This window comes from Salvelinus sp. IW2-2015, unplaced genomic scaffold (assembly GCF_002910315.2).
Source record: "Salvelinus sp. IW2-2015 unplaced genomic scaffold, ASM291031v2 Un_scaffold1476, whole genome shotgun sequence".
NCBI classification, from domain to species: domain Eukaryota; kingdom Metazoa; phylum Chordata; class Actinopteri; order Salmoniformes; family Salmonidae; genus Salvelinus; species Salvelinus sp. IW2-2015.
In genome coordinates this window covers 158,799-173,798 of record NW_019942933.1, presented here as the reverse complement: position 1 = coordinate 173,798, position 15,000 = coordinate 158,799, and positions in this window count along the sequence as shown.

Here is a 15,000-nt window from a genome sequence, read left to right as displayed (position 1 = left end):
CAACATATAAATTATTAATTTGTAGACAAACGGGATATTGAATTGTGTTTGGTTGTCAACTCAACTAAATATCAACATTTGAAAGAGACTGTGTCTTCGTATTAGACTAAGTCAGCGGAACTGTCTACAAATGTATTTGATTTGATTTAGTCCTATTCTTTAACATTGATTCTTGTTTGAGATGGAGACATGTATCCAACATATCAATTATTAATGTGGAGCTATATACAGAAAGTACCAGTACCAGATCCATGTGAAGCTATATTTATTTTTTTATTTTTTATTTCACCTTTATTTAACCAGGTAGGCTAGTTGAGACAAGTTCTCATTTGCAACTGCGACCTGGCCAGATAAAGCATAGCAGTGTGAACAGACAACACAGAGTTTAACACATGGAGTAACAATAAACAAGTCAATAATATGGTAGAAAAAAGAGAATCTATATACAATGTGTGCAAAAGGCATGAGTAGGCAATAAATCGAATAATTACATTTTAGGAGATTAACATTGGAGGATAAATCATCAGATGATCATGTGCAAGAAGAGATACTAGGTGTTGCAAAGAGCAGCAAAAGTGAATAAAATAAAAGCAGTATGGGGGGTGAGGAGGTAATTGGGTGGGTAGTTACAGATGGACTATGTACAGCTGCAGCGATGGTTAGCTGCTGTTCGGATAGCAGATTTTTTAAAGTTGTTTGAGGGAGATAAAAGTCTCCAACTTCAGAGATTTTTTGCAATTGTTCCAGTCGCGGCAGCAGAGAACTGGAAGGAAAGGCGTCCAAATGAGGTTTTTGGCTTAGGGATGATCAGTGAGATACACCTGCTTGGAGCGCGTGCTGCGGGTGGTGTAGCCACGTGACCAGTGAACTGAGATAAGGCGGCACTTTACCTAGCATAGCCTTGTAGAATGACCTGGAGCCAGTGGGTCTGACGGACGAACATGTAGCGAGGGCCAGCCGACTAGGGCATACAGTCGCAGTGGTGGGTCGTATAAGGTGCTTTAGTAACAAAACGAATGGCACTGTGATAAAACTGCATCCAGTTTTGCTGAGTAAGAGTATTGGAAGCTATTTTGTAGATGACATCGCCGAGAGTCGAGGATCGGTAGGATAGTCAGTTTTACTAGGGTAAATTTGGCGGCGTGAGTGAAGGGAGGCTTTGTTGCGGAATAGAAAGACGATTCTGATTTGATTTGATTTGATATAACAGAGATTACCAGTACAAATATATGTGGAGCTATATACAGGGGGTACCAGTACCAGATCAATGTGGAGCAATATACAGAAATTACAAGTATCAGATCAATGAGCAGGGGTACAAGGTATTTGAGGTAGATATGTACATGAAGGCAGGGTAAAGTGACTAGGCATCAGGATATATATAAGGTATTTGAGGTAGATATGTACATGAAGGCAGGGTAAAGTGACTAGGCATCAGGATAGATAATAATAAGGTATTGAGGTAGATATGTACATGAAGGCAGGGTAAAGTGACTAGGCATCAGGATAGATAATAATAAGGTATTTGAGGTAGATATGTACATGAAGGCAGGGTAAAGTGACTAGGCATCAGGATAGATAATAATAAGGTATTGAGGTAGATATGTACATGAAGGCAGGGTAAAGTGACTAGGCATCAGGATAGATAATAATTAGGTATTTGAGGTAGATATGTACATGAAGGCAGGGTAAAGTGACTAGGCATCAGGATAGATAATAATAGGTATTTGAGGTAGATATGTACATGAAGGCAGGGTAAAGTGACAGGCATCAGGATAGATAATAATAAGGTATTTGAGGTAGATATGTACATGAAGGCAGGGTAAACATCAGAGGCGGTGACCCGTTCCTGTAGGTTTCATCTCTACAACATTCGCAGAGAGTACGACACTGCCTCACACAGGAAGCGGCACTGGTCCTAATCCAGGCACTTGTCATCTCCAGTCTGGATTACTGCAACTCGCTGTTGGCTGGGCTTCATCCCTGCCTGTGCCATTAAACCCCTACAACTCATCCAGAACGCCGCAGCCCGTCTGGTGTTCAACCTTCCAAGTGTTCTCACGTCACCCCGCTCCTCCGCTTCTCTCACTGGCTCCAGTTGAATGCCGCATCCGCTACAAAGACCATGGTGCTTTGCCTACGGAGCTGTGAGGGGATGAGGCACCTCTTACCTTCAGGCTCTGATCAGGGCCCTACACCCAAACCAGGGCACCTGCGTTCATCCACCTCTGGCCTGCTCGCCTCCCTACCTCTGAGGAAGTACAGCTCCGCGCTCAGCCCAGTCAAAAACTGTTCGGCTGCTCTGGCACCCCAATGGTGGAAACAACTCCCCCACGACGCCAGGTCAGCGAATCAATCACCACCTTCCGGAAACACACTGAAACCCCACCTCTTTAGGAATACCTAGGATAGGATAAAGTAAATCCTTCTAACCCCCCCCCCCTTAAAAGAGTTAGATGCACTATTGTAAAGTGGTTGTTCCACTGGACATCATAAGGTGAATGCACCAAACTGTAAGTCGCTCTGGATAAGAGCGTCTGCTAAATGACTTAAATGTAATGTAAATGTAAATGTAAAGTGACTAGACATCAGGATAGATAATAATACGGTATTTGAGGTAGATATGTACATGAAGGCAGGGTAAAGTGACTAGGCATCAGGATAGATAATAATAAGGTATTTGAGGTAGATATGTAAATGAAGGCAGGGTAAAGTGACTAGGCATCAGGATAGATAATAATAAGTGGTGATCAGTAGGCCGGTGATCAGGCCTACAACCATTGTGTCATCAGCAATCTTTATGATAGTGTTGGATTCATGCGTGGCCACGCAGTCTTGGGTGAACAGGGAGTACAGGAGGGGACTAAGCACACACCCCTGAGGTTGTTGAGGGTTAGCGTAGGAGAGATGTTGTTACCTACCCTCACCACCTGGAAGCCGGCCCATCAGAAAGTCCAGGATCCAGTTGCGGAGAGAGAGGTTCAGTCCCAGGTCCGTAGCTTAATGATGAGCTTGGAGGGGACTATCGTGTTGAACGCTGAGCTGTAGTCTAAGAACAGCATTCTCACATAGTTACTTCCCCTCTTGTCCAGGTGGGWGAGGGCAGTGTGAAGTGCAATTGAGATTGCATCATCTGTGGATCTGTTGGGGCGGTAAGTGAATTGGAGTGGATCTAGGAATATCTGGGATGATGATGTTGATGTGTGTCATGACCAGCCTTTCAAAGCACTTCATAATTACAGATGTGAGTGCTACAGGACGATAGTCATTTAGGCAGGTTAACATGGAGCTCTTGGGAACAGGGACAATGGTGGTCAGCTTGAAACATGTTGGGATTACAGACTGGGACAAGGAGAGATTGAAAATGTCTGTGAAGACACTTGCAAACTGGTTAGAGCATGTTTTGAGAACACACCTTGGTATTTCCATCTGGCCCGGCGACCTTGTGATTGTAAACCTGTTTAAATGTTTTGCTCACGAGATCACACAGTCATCTGGAAAAACAGGCTTTCGCGCTAAAGGCACAGTTTTATTTTTCTCGAAGCAATAAGGCATTTAGGAGTTCTACATTATGGTAAAATAAACATATGAGCCTACATGCTGCTATGCAAATCAAATTAAATCAAATGTATTGGTCACATACACATGGTTAGTAAATGTTAATGCGAGTGTAGCGAAATGCTTGTGCTTCTAGTTCCGACAGTGCAGTAATATCTAACAAGTAATCTAACAAATTCACAACAACTACCTTATACACACAAATGTAAAGGGATGAATAAGAATATGTACATATAAATATATGGATAAGCAATGGCCGTGTGGCATGAGGTGTGTAATGTAGGAAATGCAGACATTATTAAAGTGGTGTTATTTAAAGTGACTAGTGATACATTTACTAATATATTTTTGGGTGACAAAGGTCATGAGATCCTCGGACGCGCCAGGACCTGCCCTGCCACACACACACACCCCCAAGCTCACACACACGCTCACACGCACACGCTCACACGCACACACCTCCAAAGACACATAGACAGAGATATTTCATTAAAGGTAAATTACATTTTAAAACCATTTATTTTTTTCAAAAATATTATTACCAACATTTAAACATATTACTATTTTAAAAAGTTTACTATGGAATATTAAACTATACCTCTGTTRTTTTACTAAACCTTAATATATATAATATATATTATTATCACACATTACTACAAATATATATTTAAAATGTATATTTATTTGTAATTGCTGGAAAGACAGATCTTTTAATGTCTTAGAAAAGAAGGCATTGGGAAGGGTTCTATCTCTCTCTCTCTGCTTGTAACCCCACAGCTTGTAACCTGTCACCACCCTGCCCCAGGCTCACACATCCCAAGGGGGAGAGAGACAGAGAGAGAGAGACAGCGATTTCATTCATTGAAGGTGAATCACAATACACCTAGATTTGGTCTAGGAGACATGTTTTCTGTACTTTATCTCTTTGAGGTTTCTTGTCGCTCGTAGTGTTCACAGCTCTTACATATACTCAGGCATAACTACCCGAATCACTGTTTCATATACAAGATCCCTTGGCATCAGGATAGATAATAATTAGTATTTGAGGTAGATATGTACATGAAGGAGGGTAAAGTGACTAGACATCAGGATAGATAATAATAAGGTATTTGAGGTAGATATAGTTGAAGTCGAGTACAATAATCAATAGTCGAGTACAATAATCAATAGTCCGAGTACAATAATCAGAGAAAGAAAAATAACATGGATATAAATAGGAGAGAATAGGGTCTGGTCAAAGTCTTTATGGCTTGAACAGACCGTTAAAGATTTTAGCCCTGGATCTATAGGGAGTACTATAAGAACAAGATAAAGGGGTTTTAATAAGGGAATAGCACAATAAAACTAAAATAGCAAAGAATAAGCAAAGAAAGAATAAAAACGAATATCACAGGAAACTAATAAACTGAGAATAAACCCGGAAACAAGAATATCCGTAGCGTGAGAATAGATCAGGAAAATTCCATGAAAGAGCAGCAATAATACAAAATATAAATGGGCTATAAACTAATATTAATGAAAATACTAGTACTTGGTAGACCTAACAGAGAAAAAGGTATAAAACTGAGACTGACGGTAGGAAGACCAAAAAGACGCAGGCCGCAATAATGAGTAAATCGGCAGTAGACGTTCTGAGCGCTAGGCATCCGCTAGGCAAAAACTAACTAATAGAAATGTCTAAGAAATGGGAAAAACGCACCAGGAAAATGGGTACTAAATGGCCCGAGGAGGGAACGTTTGATGTCTCAGTGTGTGAGGAAATGGAAACTATAATAAAAAAACATAAAGCAAAGGACACAGGAAAGAAAAGGATAAATAAACGAGCTAGAGAAACGGAGGTGATGAAAATGTTCAAAGTAGAAGGAGAGGGATTATTATTATTGAATAGTATAAAGACAGCTAGAGGAATGTTGAAGAAAGACAATGAAAAGTCAGACAGGAAGAAGGTGGAGGTTTTACAGAACCTCCAGCATACATCAATGGACAATTTCTGCTGGTGTCTGGAACAGTGGAAATAAAGGGAGAAGTGGAATTGGAAGAAGAGAGGGATGTTTCCTCTACACTTTCTTTAGAGAAAAAGAAAGGACTTGAAAAAACACACAAAAATGATGAACGGAGATTTACAAAAGAAGAAAGAAACATTCAGAGAAAACTGACTCGGCTTCAGCTGGAAGAATTGACCTACAAAAGGAAAAAGAGGAATCCAGGCTCCAGTGACAACACCTCTGCCAGAAGTAGGGACAATGGCTGCAGTCTCTCCAGGAGGGCAGCAACTTTTTATTTTATTTTACCTTTATTTACAAGGGTTTTTCTCATTGAGAGAACATCTATTTTCCAAGAGAGACTTGCTCCAATAGCAACAGGGGGAACAATGTTTCAGACAAAACAACTTACATACACTAACACAACATTAAACAAAACTATAAATACACATACAGTACAACAAAAACATTTTACGTTAAAAACACGGAAGCCTTGACTAAAAACAGCTGTCCTAAAGACAATTACACTCTTCTATGATATATACATCAATCAAGTGTTTAAACTCCTCCAACGAAACTAGATCATCAAATTTTTAAATGTTCAGGAGAGAATTCCAGGGCCACGGAGCTGAGTAACTGAAACTATTTCTACCATGACCTGTTCTAATGTTTGGTACTGTTAGAAGCAAATGAGAATGGGACCATAATTTCTATTTATTTACCGACCTGACTAAAAAAGAACAGAGATAAAATGGCATTTCCCCCAATATGGCCTTACAAATCAGTATATACCAGTGTTTAAGCCTACGCAAGGTCAATGACAACCAGCCAACAGCGCTGTAGAGATCACAATGATGTGTTAGACGTTTCTGATTTGTAATGAACCTGAGGGCTGCATGATGAACTGAATCAAGTGCTGTCAGGGTAGTGGTTGAGGCCTGCATATACTGTATATAACATCACTAAAATCTAAAACCGCCAGTAATGTACATCGTACCAGCTCTTACTGGCCTCAAAAGAGAACAAGACTTATGCAGATAATAAACCTATTCTCAGCTTGAGCTTCCTATCAGGTTTTCTACATGCACGGTGAAGCTCAGCTTATCATCAACCCACACATCCAAATATTTGTACACTTTAACTTGCTCTATAGTATGTCCAGCCAATGTAGCAATGACATGATTAGTAACATGTCTGGCATTAGAAAATCATGCATTTTGTCTTACCCGAATTTAGAACCAGTTTTAAATCATACAGATTCTGTTGTATGATATTAAATGCTCTTTGTGCATTTCAAAAGCTAAAGATAAACTACTACCACTTGATAAAGAACAGTATCATCTGCATAAAAATGACATCCGCTGTTTCAATAAGATCCCCAATGTTGTTGATATACAAATGAACAACAGTGGGCCCAAAATAGAACCTTGCGGAACACCTGAGCACACCTCTATGGACTCTGATTTACAACCATCCGCCTTAGCATTGTGTGTGATTTGATAGGTAATTTATAAACCAATCTAGAGCATGACCAGTAATTCCACACATTTTAACCTTGCACTAACACAGCCTGGTCCACGGTGTCAAAAGCTTTCGATATATCAATAAAGATAGACACACAATGTAACTTCTTAACAAGAGCACAGAGGATGTCATTTAAAACCTTCAATGTTGCTGAACAGTGCTGTGGCCAGACCTAAAACCTGATTGCATTCCATTGAAATGTTGTTTTCTTGGAAGTAGGCCTTTAGCTTTCAGCAGGCCTAAATGCACCCTAACCCGATAGCACCAGTAGTGAATGTGTATACACATCAACCCCAACAATGGAATACAGGCAATAGGCAACAAAGATCTCTGCAAAACAATCAGAGAAGAGGAACTAGAGGCCCACAGGGGCCACCTGGGATCTGTTGGGGATGTCAGCAGCCAGGACACTTCAGACTAACTGCCCTACAAAACCTGGCAGGATCACAAGAAAGTGTAGCTATGGTAAAATACAACCGGTGAAACAAGGTAACATATTTGAGGGTTTCGAGAACCAATGGACTGAAGAAGAAAACCCTAGTAGTTTGAATCTCATGAGTCTTTGTTTCGTTATTCTAAATAGATTTATTGAATTGATGTAAGGGTGGAAGAGGTAACAGTAATTAAAGTGGCCTCCTTGTGAAAAGTRGAATTGGGTTTGTTTTGACTATAATTGAAATAAAAAATGAATCTGGTAACATAAACGTTAGTGAAAAGAGAGTTGGAGTTTAGTTGAGATAGTAGAGAGATTTCTGAATTTAAAGGTTGAGATGTAGACTAGGGGAGGTAACAAATAAGATTTAGTCAATTGGAAAGTAAGAATTTCGACTTTGAATTGTTTGGATTGATTAAGAATTGGCTGATGTATTTTCTACATTTGTGTCACGTTCCTGACCTGTTTTCTGTTTAATTTGTTTGTGTTTAGTTGGTCAGGGCGTGAGTTGGGGTGGGCATTCTATGTTTTGTGTTTCTATGTTTAGGTTAGTGGTAATTAGCCTTATATGGTTCTCAATCAGGGACAGGTGTTTGACGTTTCCTCTGATTGAGAATCATATAAAGGTAGGCTGTTCACACTGTTTGTTTGTGGGTGATTGTCTTCCGTGTCTGTGTCTGCGCACCACACGGGACTGTTTCGTTTGTTCGTTCGTTTTGATGTAGTCTGTTCCTGTTCGTGAGTTCTTCGTGTAGTTATGTAAGTTCCATGTTCAGGTCTGTCTACGTCGTTTTGTTATTTTGTAAATTCTCAAGTTTGTTTAGTTTTCGTCTTGTTTAAATAAAAGTCATGTCGTATCACAACGCTGCGTTTTGGTCAAATCCCTACTCCTCCTCTTCGGACGAAGAGGAGGAGGAAAACCGTTACAATTTGGCGCATTACAGGTTAATCTTAAACTAATGGCTGTTTAATGAGTGTGAGGCAGTGGTTAGTGATACAAATATAGTCATTGATAAGGAGGATTGATGTAAACTTAATGAGTGTTGACAGTATATGAATGGTAATATATTATTAGTGTATTTTTATAGCACTCTAATGGTGCAATATTTTAGTAATTTGAATAACTGTGGTTTCAATATGAGTTTATATGATGAGTAGAGGGATTGAGCCTTGAGATTGTAAAAAAAGATTAGCTGCGGTTGAAAGCTGTCACGCCCTGGCCATAGAGAGGCTTTTATTCTCTATTTTGGTTGGGCCAGGGTGTGACTAGGGTGGGCATTCTAGTTTCTTTATTTCTATGTTTTGGCCGGGTATGGTTCTCAATCAGGGACAGCTGTCTATCGTTGTCTCTGATTGGGAATCATACTGTAACGTACTTCGTCGGGCGAAAGAGAGGAGGACCAAAATGCAGCGTGAAGATTATCCATTTTAATAGTATACTTTAACAACGAACCAGGAAGGGTCACACTTGTAAGCAAATTATTTATATTTTTCCTAAGTACTATTTATTTTAAAGATACAGTAAAATACTGATGCCACCTGTCAATGTTTTAGAGGCAGGGTAATGGTGATTAAATGGTTTCATCTTCAAGCAGTCACCCACAGTGCTCCCAAGTGGCGCAGTGGTCTAAGACACTGCATCTCTGTGCTAAAGGTGTCACTACAGACCCTGGTTTGATTCCAAGCTGTGTCACAACTGGCTGTGATTGGGAGCCCCATAGGGCTGCACACAATTGACCCAGCGTTGTCTACAAAGCATGTGACAAATAACATTTGGGCTTATGACAACATGTCTTGGAGGCTACTTTCACTGTAGGCTGCTGTGTAGTGTTTGCCATTTAGAGATTGATTTGCAGCTTGACTGTTTCTGGCAAAGAAAATACGAGTCTACGTGAGTATCAGGGATCCACACAGCATTTAGGGATCCGATGGCTGAATCCTAACTTTAGATCTGCAGGCTAAACTTATTTCAATTCAATCTATCAATCAATAACAACTGCATCTCAAGTTGAATTCTGCCCTATTCTCCTAGGCATCTCCAAGTCTTTGTTCCACATCTGCACTAATACGCCTGTTTCAAAATAATCCATTAATATGGTCTTAAGTCTGGTTAAATATTTGAACATCGTGCTAATGCTGGCGTGGAGTAAAATATACATACATTTTGTCTCTTGGCACAAGAGAGTGGAATGCATTATCATGGAATTTAATATAAGAATCAATGATGATTAACTTGTATTATACCATTACTACTTTGAGGTGATCCTTTGATCATGGATTTCCCAATGTGCCTCTTTAAAAACAATGACATGTTATTGTTCTCAGAAAGCAGTCCTGAGCGTGCTGCCAGACTTTCCTGTCGCCATATGCAGTACTGTTATGCTTGGTGAATGAGGACCCAAAAGCGACGTAATAGTAACAGAGTCTTTATTCCAGTATTAAAACAAATATGATTCTCCTGGAATATATATCAATGGTAAATCCAAACGGAAACTGAAATCCTCTCGTCAATAGAGAGGACGACTGGAGACGCGACCACAGACTGCAGGTCGCTTCGGGAAGGCACTGGCCGTAGCTGACATAGATCACTGCTACACGCAGCATCTGAAGAAGGCAAAGAACACGACAGGGCGGAACAAGGACACAGGAACAGCAAACATCAAACAAGAATCGACAAGGCAGAAGCGGAAAACAGAGGGAGAAATAGGGACTCTAATCAGAGGGCAAAATAGGGGACAGGTGTGAAGAGTAAATTGAGGTCGGTTAGGAGATGAGAAACAGCTGGAGCAGGAACGGAACGATAGAGAGAGAAGAGAGCGGGAGAGGGAGAGGGGAGGAGGGGGAGAGAGAGAGAAAGAGGGAAAGAACCCTAATAAGACCAGCAGAGGGAAGCACAGGGAACAAGACATGATATCAATGACAAAACATGACAGTACCCCACTCACCGAGCGCCTCCTGGCGGCACTCGAGGAGGAACCTGGCGGCAACGAAGGAAATCATCAATGCAACGAATGGTCCAAGCACGTCCCGAGATGGAACCCAACTCCTCTCCTCAGGACCGTAACCCTCCCAATCCACTAAGTACTTGGGTGACCACCGTCCCGAGAACGCATGTCCATGATCTTCCGTACCTTGTAAAATAGGAGCGCCCTGAACAAGGACGGGGGGGGGGAGGGAAGACGAACGGGGAGCGCGAAGAAAGGCTTGGACACAAAGAGACATGAGACAGGGTGGACGCGACGAAGATGTCGCGGAAAGAAGCAGTTCGACCAGCGACAGGATTGACGACCTGAGAGACACGGAACGGACCAATAACCGCGGAGTCAACTTGCGAGAAGCTGTCGTAAGGGAAGGTTAGAGTGGAAAGCCACACTCTCTGACCGCGGACAATACTAGGACTCTTTAATCCTACGTTTATTGGGGCTCTCACAGTCGCGCCCTGTAACGGCAAAGTGCAGACCTGACCTCCTCCAGGTGCGCTCAACAACGTTGGACAAAAGCCTGAGCGGAGGGAACGCTGGACTCGGCGAGCTGGGACGAAACAGAGAGGCTGGTACCCAAGACTACTCTGAAACGGGATAGGCCCGGTAGCAGACGAAGGAAGCGAGTTGTGGAGCGTATCCAGCCCAGGGGAGCTGTTCTGCCCAAGACGCAGGGTTTCGAAACGAAAGGCTGCGTAATATGCGACAATTCGACTGATTGCCCTTTCTGCTTGTACCGTTAGATGGGGATGAAACCCGGAGAGAGACTGACGGAAGCACCAATCAAACGACAGAACTCCCTCCAAAACTGTGACGTAATTGCTGGACCTCTGTCTGAAACGGCGTCTAACGGGAGGCCATGAATTCTGAACACATTCTCAATGATGATTTTGGCCGTCTCCTTAGCGGAAGAAGCTTAGCGAGGGGAATGAAATGTGGCCGCCTTAGAGAACCTATCGATAACCGTAAGAATCACAGTCTTCCGCAGACGAAGGAGACCGGTAAATAAAGTCTAAGGGATGTGAGACCCCATGGTCCGAGAAGGAATGGAGCGGTCTGAGACGACGGCAGGAGAGAGGTTACCTGACTTAGTCTGCGGCGCAGTCCGAAACAAGCAGCCACGAAACGGCGCGTGGTCCCGCTCCTGAGTAGGCCACCAAAACCGCTGGCGAATAGAAGCAAGCGTACGCCCGAACGCCGGGGTGGTGCAGCTAACTTGGCAGAGTGAGCGCCACTGAGACGCCAGACGAGTAAGACAGGAACGAACAGAAGGTTTACTAGGACAACGGCCGCGCGACGCAGTGTGAGTGAGTGCTTGCTTTACCTGTCTCTCAATTCCCCAGACAGTCAACCCGACAACAACGCCCTTCAGGGAGATCCCCTCGGGTCGGTAGAGCCACAGAAAGAAACTAAAGGCGGGATAAGGCATCAGGGCTTGGTGTGCTTTATTCCCGGACGATGGAATCACGAACTCGAAAACGAGCGAAAAACAACGCCCAACGAGCTTTGACGTGCATTAAGTCGTTTGGTCCGAACGGATGTATCAAGGTCTTATGGTCAGTCCAAACGACACAAGGGACGGTCGCCCTCCAACACCTGTTGCCATTTGTCGCCTATGGCTAAGCGGATGGCGAGCAGTTCGCGGTTACCCACATCATAGTTGCGTTCCGATGGCGACAGGCGAATGAGAAAAAGTAGGCGCAAGGATGGACTTATCGTCAGACTGGAAGCCGCTGAGACAGAATGGCTCCACGCCCACCTCTGAAGCGTAACCTCGACAATGAAATTGGTTAGTGACGTCAGGAGTAACAAGGATAGGGGCGGATGTAAAACGCTTCTTGAGAAGATCAAAAGCTCCCTGGGCGGAACCGGACCACTTAAAGCAAGTCTTGACAGAAGTCAGAGCTGTGAGAGGGGCAGCCACTTGACCGAAATAACGAATGAACGGCCGATAGAAATTAGCGAAACCGAGAAAGCGCTGCAACTCGGACACGTGACTTAGGAACGGGCCAATCGCTGACAGCCTGGACCTTAGCGGGATCCATCTGAATGCCTTCAGCGGAAATAACAGAACGAGAATGTGACAGAGGAGACATGAAAGGCGCACTTCCTCAGCCTTAACGTAGAGACAATTCTCTAAAAGCGCTGGAGTACACGTCGAACGTGCTGAACTGAATCTCGAGTGACGGTGAAAAAATCAGGATAATCGTCAAGGTAAACGAAAACAAAAATGTTCAGCATGTCTCTCAGTACAATCATTAACTAATGCCTGAAAGACAGCTGAGAGCAATTAGCGAGCCGAACGGCAGAACCCGGTATTCAAATGCGCTAACGGAGTGTTAAACGCCGTCTTCCCTCGTCCCCTCTCTCTGATGCGTACGGATGGTAAGCGTTACGGAGGTCCAACTTAGTAAAAGAACCTGGCTCCCTGCAAAATCTCGAGGCTGACGACATAAGTTAAGCGGATAAACGATTCTTACCGTTATGTCATTCAGCCTCGATAATCCGCAGGGGCGCAGAGTACCGGTCCTTCTTCTTAACAAAGAAAAATCCCGCTCCGGCGGAGAGGAAAAGGCACCACTGGTACCGGCGTCGAGAGAAACAGACAGATAATCCTCGAGAGCTTACGTTCGGAGCCGACAGAGAGTATAGTCTACCCCGAGGGGAGTGGTCCCCGGAAGGAGATCAATCAACACATCATACGACCGGTGAGGGAAGGGAGCTGGCTTCTGGACCGACTGAAGACCGTGCGCTAGTAATGATATCCTCCGGCCCTCCTGTCAAATCACCAGTCCTCCTGAGGTAGAGGGGACAGAAGACACAGGAGGGATAGCAGACATTAAACACTTCACATGACAAAGAAACGTTCCAGGATAGGATAGAATTACTTGACCAATTAATTAGAAGGATTATGACATACTAAGCCAGGGATGACCCAAACAACAGGTGTAAAAGGTGAACGAAAAATCAACAAGGAATGGTCTCACTGTGGTTACCAGATACAGGTGAGGGTTAAAGGTAGTGTCTCACATCTGATACTGGGGAGAAGACTACCATCTAAGGCGAACATGGGCGTGGGCTTCCCTAACTGTCTGAGAGGAATGTCATGTTTCCGAGCCCATGCTTCGTCCATAAAACAACCCTCAGCCCCTGAGTCTATCAAGGCCCTGCAGGAAGCAGCCGAACCGGTCCAGCGTAGATGGACCGACAAGGTAGTACAGGATCTTGATGGAGAGACCTGAGTAGTAGCGCTCACCAGTAGCCTCCGCTTACTGATGAGCTCTGGCTTTTTACTGGACATGACATGACAAAATGTCCAGCAGAACCGCAATAGAGGCAAAGGCGGTTGGTGATTCTCCGTTCCCTCTCCTTAGTCGAGATGGCGAATACCTCCAGCTGCATGGGCTCAGTCTCTGAGCCGGTGGGAAGGAGATGGTTGCGATGCGGAGAGGGGAAACACCGTTAACGCGAGCTCTCTTCCACGAGCTCGGTGACGAAGATCTACCCGTCGTTCTAGTGCGGATGGCGAGTGCAATCAAAGAGTCCACGCTGGAAGGAACCTCCGCGGAGAATCTCATCCTTAACCTCAGCGTGGAGTCCCTCCAGAAAACGAGCGAGCAACGCCGGCTCGTTCCAGTCACTGGATGCAGCAAGAGTGGAAACTCTATAGAGTAATCCGTTATGGATCGATCACCCTTGACATAGGGAAGCCAGGGCCTTGGAAGCCTCCTTCCCAAAACTGAACGATCAAAACCCGTATCATCTCCTCTTTAAAGTTCTGATAAACGTTAGGAACACTCAGCCTTGCCTCCCAGATAGCTTGTGCCCCACTCCGAGCCCGACCAGTAGGAAGTGATATGAGTAAGCGATCCGGAGCTCTCTCTCTTGAGTATGTGTTGGGCCTGGAGAGAGAACACAATATCAAACTGGGGTGAGAAAGGAGCGACACTCAGTGGGCTGTTCCCAGAGTAACATGGTGGGTTATTAACGCCTAGGTTCCGGAGACTCGGCAAGCCAGGAAGTAGCTGGTGGCCCGAGACGAAGACTCTGAAACTGTCCTGAGAGATCGGAGACCTGAGCGGACAGGGTCTCACCGGCATGACGAGCAGCAGACAATTCCTGCTCGTGTCTGCCGAGCATAGCTCCTGGATCTCGACGGCAGTGTTGCGAGAATCCGTAGTCGCTGGGTCATTCTTGGTCGGATTCTTCTGTTATGCTGGTGAATGAGGACCCAAAGCGACGTAATAGTAACAGAGTCTTTATTCAAGTATTAAAACAATAATGATTCTCCTGGATATAATCATGGTAAATCCAAAACAGGAAACTGAAATCCTCTCGTCAATAGAGAGGACGACTGGAAGAGCGACCACAGACTGCAGGTCGCTTCGGGAAGGCACTGGCCGTAGCTGACATAGACACCTGCTCACACGCAGCATCTGAAGAAGGCAAAAACGACAGGGGGAACAAGGACACAGGAACAGCAACATCAAACAAGAATCGACAAGGACAGATAGCGAAAACA